Consider the following 7841-nt stretch of genomic DNA (forward strand, 5'->3'; position numbering starts at 1 on the left):
TAACACTTTTCTTTAAACAGGGTTGACAACGTTGTGAATGAAATTGTGATTTCCACTGTTGGAAGTCATTAGGCCATTGATGGACACTACGTTTCCTAGCTTGAGACAAAAGATAAGCATAATGCTCACAAAACCATTGATCTACTTTCACATCGTTTCTAGAAGAAGTACGAGGATCAAAATGAGTCACTAAATGTTCTAAGGAATAGCCCAGGCTGCGATGATGCAGAAAATACACACAATATTGTCCACACACCAAGGAATCTGTGCCTTGTAATTTCACATTAATGAATCGGGTGGTCTGAGCATTTCTTCTCATAAAGTCAATGATATCGTCTTCCAAAGGAGGCAATCCATACGAATCGAAATATTCCACACATCCTTCTTGAGGAAAGTAGACGGCTACCCAATGGGTTTCTGGGCGATGACTGTCGTCCGTGTTGATCACATAAGCTAGATGGTCTTGAGGTTTGCGATGAGGGAGTTCATCTTTAGCACAGACGACAGGATTCCAAGAAGCAGTGTACGAACTGTGGTTCAAAAGGTAATAAAGTTCCCAGGTATCCATTTGTGTGTTGTTTTTTTCTTCATAGGTAATAATAGGTCATCAATTCGATCCTGACTTTTTGTTTGAAAATGTCTGACAAATTACCTTTTCTTCGCATCGTCTCCCCACTCTGAGTCAGGAGAGCTTCAATACGACGGATCTCTTGAGTGGTTAATGGTGGACAAGAATGTTCACGCAAGTCTTTATACCACTGGTGCAACACGACTTCGTCCGAGATGAGACTCCAAGCTTCGTCCAGATACTTGTCCAATTTTTCTTCTTGACTCAGCATCAGGCATTTATCGTGTTGAATTTGACTGGGATGGTTGTTTTGACATCCATAGCAATGTTTCTTCATCAGTTCCGTAATATTTTCGACCAAGTGTTTGGCAGAACAGGAGACTAAATGGGCTTCTTGTTCTGGCCATCTCGACTTCATCATGACAACTTCTTCGTCTTTGTCTTGGGATTCTTCTACGGTCTCCTCACATTTCATCTCCAAAGTTTATCCACTAGGTAAAGAGGGATAACAGTCTTCCATAGCTTCTAATAATTTAGAATGACTTCTCTCAAACTCTTGATTTCTATGGTATTATCAAATTCTACATACAGAATGACGTTCACCGTTTCATCAGGGATTCGGTTTGCAAACTGAATTTCTACTCGAATCTGGCCGGATTTTATAGGGTGGAAATGTCCCTCGTCGCTGCCTTGGTCTGGAGTGAAGTCATAAGCCCACAAAGCGTAGCCTCCTGCATAATCGTCGTACGTATTGCCGTGACTGGTGTTGGTTCCTAACTGACCGGTGGCTTCGTACAGGGACAAGTACGATCTCAAGTAATTCTTCTTGTCAAAGTCAGGTTCGAAAGGTCGGGTACACAAGGTCTTGCCATCGCGACTGACTTCGATCTTGGACACGCCAAAGGGTTGAAAGAAGAAAGGATTTTTAGCCAAAGCTCCGTTGAAGGCTTCATTGCTCACGATACCAACGATTAAACGTTTGGGTAGCTGTCCTTGGAACAGATGATCTTCGATCATGGATCGTTGCCCCTTGGGAATGGTGAAGGTTTTCACTTCCACGCGTCGTATCGGATACTTGGCGGTCGTTCTGCTCAAAGTGTTACTGATGTCGTTTCCCACTCTAGGTAACACTTCCACGCGTCGTACGTAGAGCCTGGCTTCCTCGATGACAGTTTTGCAAGCGGCAGTACCTATCAAATGGAAAGCGGCACTGCTACGATTCAGTCTCAGGCGAACATTCAACCCATTCAGCAAATCCTTTTCTTGCAACCACATGTCCAAATGTAAACGATCCATCAGTTCTAAACTACGACTTTCAGCAATTTTCTTTCTTCGTTCTACAAATCCCTTATTGTATTTTTTTATTTTTATCAGTTGTAATACTTTCGAATGTTTCAAACTCGTCAGTTTCGTCAGCTTCCCATACCACACAGGCATCGAGATGAGTGTTCTTGGCGTCTATTCCGTACGTCAAGAGATTTTCCAGGTAGGCACGATAAGGGTAAGTATTCATGCTGCTACTGACTAGTTTGTTATTCAAGTACAAGTCCACTCCACCGAACAAGGAATGCATGAAATTGTTGACGGGAGCTACTGCTTCGGTGTCTATATCACCTCCTGTCTTATCTAGACTTTGACATTCAGGTACAAGTAACTGCTATTCAGATCGATGTAATCTTCGGACTGTCCTTTGATTTCAAACTCGATGGGAGCGGAGGCTGTCAAAGAGGAGACGGGATGAAATTCCACCCATTGGGATTCTTGCATGGTCATCATAGTGGGGGGCATGGCAAACAGATCTAGTTCCGACTTGAAACAAGCGCAAGATTCTCGGTGCATCATTTTTTCTCTTTCTCAATAATCGAAAACGTCTAAGTCTCGAACGGTTCTTCTTTTCTTTGTCTTTCTAGCTTTAGAAGTGTGAAGTCTGGTGAAAGGGTGTTTTCTTCGTCGTCTCTTTGTGCCTTGTCCTTGCTGAATGCCTGACTCGGTAGCGTGCAGGGCATTTATAGGTGTTTCACGTCGGCTCAAAAGGTCTTTACCCGTTTGCAGCAAGACATTTTTGCCTGCCCTCATGAAGGCTTCTTTGGGGTTTTGTTTGTCGATGATGACATTTTGGAGAAATTCTTTGCCTTATGTCAGTGCCGCATCTTTCAAGGCGTGCAATCCGCGTGTCACCATCGGTTTCAACACAGGGGCCACCGAACGAAAGGCCGATTTTAACATATCTCCTAAACCGTGTCCTCGCTGTCGAGCAACCCCTCGGTACACTGGATACATGACTTACGAATCGTGAGAGAACCGTTTTCGAAAATGGAGTTTCACCGTGACTTTTCCTTTGGTGAATGGAATATTTTGTCCCAGATCTCCTTTTATAGCAATGTTGACCGTGTCCAAATAAGACTTGCTGACAGGCAAATAGTGAGGATGTACAAATTTGCGGTGGACGTGATAAGTGTTTCCACCTTCCTCGTCAGCGGCCGTGGCAGAATCCACTTTAAAAGGAATGACACGCAGTAACGGTACGGATGTGTGTCCCACCACGTTGTACTCCACCACATCGGAGTACACAAACATCAAATTCAGTCCTTGGTTCAGTTCTACCGGGGTACGAAAATACTTGGCAAAAGTATCGTTGTCAGAAATGACTAGTAATTCGCCTTTTTCTTGTTCTACTTTCTTTCTCATCTCCATGTCCCCGCCCAACATGACAAACAATTCAGGACAAAATAAGAAAGACATGATTTTACTCCCCTCAGGAAATTTCATCAGGAAGCGACTAGCTGTTTTGTGGTACTCCACGGTGACACTTTTTTGACACTCCAAAGCTTTCAGAAACACGACATTAAACCTGGAGGCTATGGTGCTGACCAAATGTTGACCACTAAAATAATAGCCTGCGGGAATGGACAAGCGACAGTCGGTCCACTTTGGATTTTTTGTGTTAGGGTATTTTTTGTTATATTTGCCATGGATATCCAAGTACTGTTGTATTTGCTCGTCATGAACTTCCACCGTAAAAATATTTTGATTGGGAAGGACATTGAGGACTTGAGGACTTGGGTCGGGTGAATGATTTCTACTAAAGCCACTTCCCAATGGGCTTCGTGATCTAATGGGATGGCCTGAGGTAATTTGGCCGTGTAACAGCACAACGTGTTGTGGGGAAACACCTCCATGGAACTGTCACTGGGTAAGGTTAAGTAAAATTGGTTTTGGTGACTCCAGAGTTCTGTGGCTTTCCGAGGGGTTACTGGACGTCAGAGGCGTGTCTCCGCCCAAAATGGGGTTATTGTTGTTGTTGGGTGGTGACTGGCACTGGCACTGGACACAAGGTTCCCGTGGTTCCCGTTCGAGGAGAATTTCAGGGAGGGATTGCAAAGCAGGTAACCGATGCAACTGCTTAATAAAATGGTCCACAATTGTTTGTCTCCTTGTTGCAAATTCAAATTGGCAATGGCTGCCCCGATGACACAATACACCACGAAGATTTGGCAAAAAAAGACGATTTGCGTTTTAGGCACACGTTCTCCACACCACACCCACAAAGGTTGTTTTTGTAAATCTTGCAGAGAAGAACTAGGTGAAGGAGTGGTCGACGTAGCTGCGTCTGTGTGAAAGGGCATGATGGTCACTTCTTTTTATAGTCGATGACTTGCGAAGCGTCGATCCAAGAATCAAAACTGGGTGGATATCCTTTCCAACGTACTTTGACTTCTTTGACACGTCGTTTGCCTACTTTACGGGTTCTGCGTTCGAGAATGCGTTCGATGTCGTACACGTCGTCTTCTTTTTTGGTCACACGTTGTAACTCGGGCAAATGAAACGTTCCTTTGAGCACTTCTCCGTTCATGTCTTCCAATTTATAGACGGCAGGATGACGGCCATGCACTCGTCCAGTGACACGAAACAATTCGGTCGTCCAGTTAGGTAAGTAACCTTTGTCGAAAGTGCGTTTGGTTTTGCCAATGCGCACCCAATCTCCTACGGCCATCACTCCACTTTTCTTGGGGACAGCCCTCGTTGGGGACGTACCAAACAGGCGCTCAAACACCAACACTTCGTTCTCGGGAGTCACGTCTTGCGGGGCACGTCCGATGCTTCGATGGTAAGATTGGTTGTACTCTTGCACCAGGTGCGGTAAGATGTCAATGTACTTCAGAGTGTGGTGATGCGTAAAATATGTCCACATGCGTTCTTTCAAAGTGCGTTGAAAATGTTCCACGATGCTGGCTTTGGTTTCGGGATTCTCAGTGGTAAAAAAATGAATGTCACATTTCTTTAATTCTTTTTGGAAAGCTTGGTTCAGAAATTCGGTACCTTTCTCCGTTTGCCATCGAAGAGGGTGACGACCGCTTTGTTTCAACACTCGTTGCAGGGCTCGCACTAACTCGCTGCTCGATTTGGAAGTCAAGGGTACGACCCAGGCAAATTTGGAAAAGACGTCGATGACACAAAACAAATATTTGTAGCCGCGATTGTAGCTGGCCAAATGAGAGACATCGGCTAAGTCAGCTTTCCATTGATGATCGATGCCTTCCACTCGGGTCCGACTTCTGGAAAACTTGCGTCGAATGGGTTTGTGTAAAGTGTAGGTAGCTTGTTCTTGTAACCATCGTTGCACTTGAGGTAAACGGAGACTTTTCAGTCGAGGTTTGGCAGCACGATACAATTTTTGAACTCTTGCGTAACCTGCAGGATGGGAGGGATCGTAGTAAATGCTGGCTAACACCTTCTCGATTTTTTTTTGTGTGTTAATAAGTCACCCACTTTTCGGTGATGCTACTTTGGATGGGACGAAAGGGTGGTTTGGAAACGGATTTACGTGTCCGATGGGCTACGGGAGTAGAAGTCGAAGGTAGTGGTGGTGGAGGTGGCAATGGAATGGCTTTGGTCTTCTTTTCTTTTTTCACTTCTGGTTTCCCTTCTTTCTTTTTCACTTCTGTCGAAGGAGGAGTGGACATCATCTTTTTAACCCAAGCTTCTCTCGTTGGGGTGTGGGGGACGGGATCAACAAGGATGCTGCAATTTTACTTGAAATGGGAGCTGCTGACGGTGTTTAAAACACTTTTCGCATCTCTTCTTCCTCAGGTCTTCGTGGGGTAACATCTCTGGAGACTCCTGGGGATGGTAGTAGTGGTGGTGGTAGTGATGATGGTGCTGGACTTTTCATCAAGGTCTTAAAATCTTTCAGAGTGGGTAGAGCTGTTTCGTCTAAAGCTTTCTGGTGAAAGAGTTGCAGTCGTTGCAAGAGTTGACCGTACTTTTGCGATTTTTCTGTTTCGGACAAATCTTGGCGATCCATCAAGGACTGCAATTCGTGTTGTAACTGGGACATCTCGCTCAAATGGGGATTAGGAGGTAAATGCGGGGTGCGTTGTTCTTGCCAACGATGGTATTCCATCCATCGTTTGTGAGGCACTAAAGCTAGTTTTCGTCCTTCCATGGGGTTGTCAGGGGTCGACTCTGAGATCTTGGGACTTCAGAGGGTCTTTTTATCTTGCTCCCACCAGTCCTCCCAACATGGTTCCCAAGACTCCTTTTAGCAATGGACCCAACAAGAGGGGTAAAATGCCTCCACGTTGGACCAACATCTTCTTCTTTTGACGAATGGGAATTTTCTTTTGAACCATTTGGCGAAGAACGTGACGATGTTTGCCTAAGCATTGTTTCTGGTGTTTGGACAAAGGGATCGTGCCTTTCAAGACGTTCAAAGAACATTCGCACACGGTATCGATGACCTCTTTGGAGGCTGATTGAATGAGTTTTATTCGTAGGGGTGGAGAAGCTTTGGACAGGACAGATAACATGTCCCCATGTTTGCCTAAATGAGGAGGCAGTCCTTTCCTTTTCTTTCCTTGTGGTTGTTTAGAAGAGGGATGTTTTCTGGAGGGTGACATCTTTGAGTCTTCAGCACCAAAAACACTGATGCCCCTACTTAGTCACAGGCCTTTTTTATACTAGAACGCGTCGCCACTGGTTGTCTTTACGGCGTATCAACTTCAGAACAGGCATGACACGTCGTGCAGGGGTACGTAAAAGACTAAATCGAGCCAGTTCTTGCTTGGACAAATCCAGTAAACTTTGTAACATACCCGATCTCTCTTGAACTTTGATTTTGGGAGAAGGTACTTTGTGAGCAGCGGCCACTGCCGCTAAATTGGAGGGACCTGTCACTGGGGAAGTTCTTGGTGAGATCAACGTCTCCAAGTACTCTTCAGTTCTTGGTGACATCAACGGGGAAGTGACTGAAACTGAGGCTACCGGAGACGCGGTCACCACCTTTGCAGGTCGTGGTTTGCGAGTGTAAGGTTGCGTCCTGGCCGAAGTGCCTCTCTTGCAACTAGTTTTCTTCTGTGGGCTTTTCTTTTTCTGGGGACTTTTTCTCTGTTTCTTTTTCTGGGGGCTTCTTTTCTTTTTCCGGAGTGGTGTCCAGTAAGAGAAGGGTCCCGCCACTGGAGAAGTTTTTGGAGACAAGGGTCTCCTTGGGGAATTGGTATTGACACCGTGGCTCTTTTTCTTCTTCTTGGAGCTTCGTTTGACTTTTTTCTTGGGGAGAAGTTTGGGAGCATTAGGATCCCATCTTGAGAGAGAGCGAATGATGACCCCTCCTAGAGTACCGCTCCCTCCCGGTTTCAAAAGGATTTGTTTTTTGGTTTGAGTGTCGATGCGGAAATCGGCCATTTGGGTCAAAGCGACTTTGTTTCGATCAAAAAAGCGTTTGGTTTGATGAGGAATCTGAATGATCCCTTGCAGTAATTGACGTGCTGTCACCGTGAACCATCGTAAGACTTCTTTGAGACTAGCTTCTAAGACACGAGCCCGTATTTGTGGATTTTTTTCTCGACTGATGCCATACAAGGCACGTCATGTTGACGCAGTGTGAGACAGACGAAAAGTGTCTGAGGTTTTTATAGATTTTTTTTGTTGAGTGAAGTTAAGTCGAGGATGGAGACGTGTACAGGACAGGTCCTCCGTCTTGGCACCAGTGGTGAAACAAGTGGGTACGAAATCGCAAATCATCGGGGGTCGTAGGTTTCAAATCGACGAGTAAATAGACGTGTGGAGTTTGAGTGGCATCGTCGTACGCCTGAGTCAGCCAAGGTGTTCCTAACTGTTTGGCTAAGACTTGCACTTGCGATTTATCTCGGGGGCTTTTAAACAAGACCACGTAATGTGCATTGAGACTGATGGTGCGATGGGCTTTACTTTGTTGAAACAAATTTTGGGTGATGTAAACGACACTGGCATTATGGTGATGCCCTTTGCGCGT

The sequence above is a fragment of the Sinohyriopsis cumingii genome, chromosome 1 (genome assembly GCF_028554795.1).
Source record: "Sinohyriopsis cumingii isolate HCF-2022 chromosome 1, ASM2855479v2, whole genome shotgun sequence".
Taxonomy (NCBI): Eukaryota; Metazoa; Mollusca; class Bivalvia; order Unionida; family Unionidae; genus Sinohyriopsis; species Sinohyriopsis cumingii.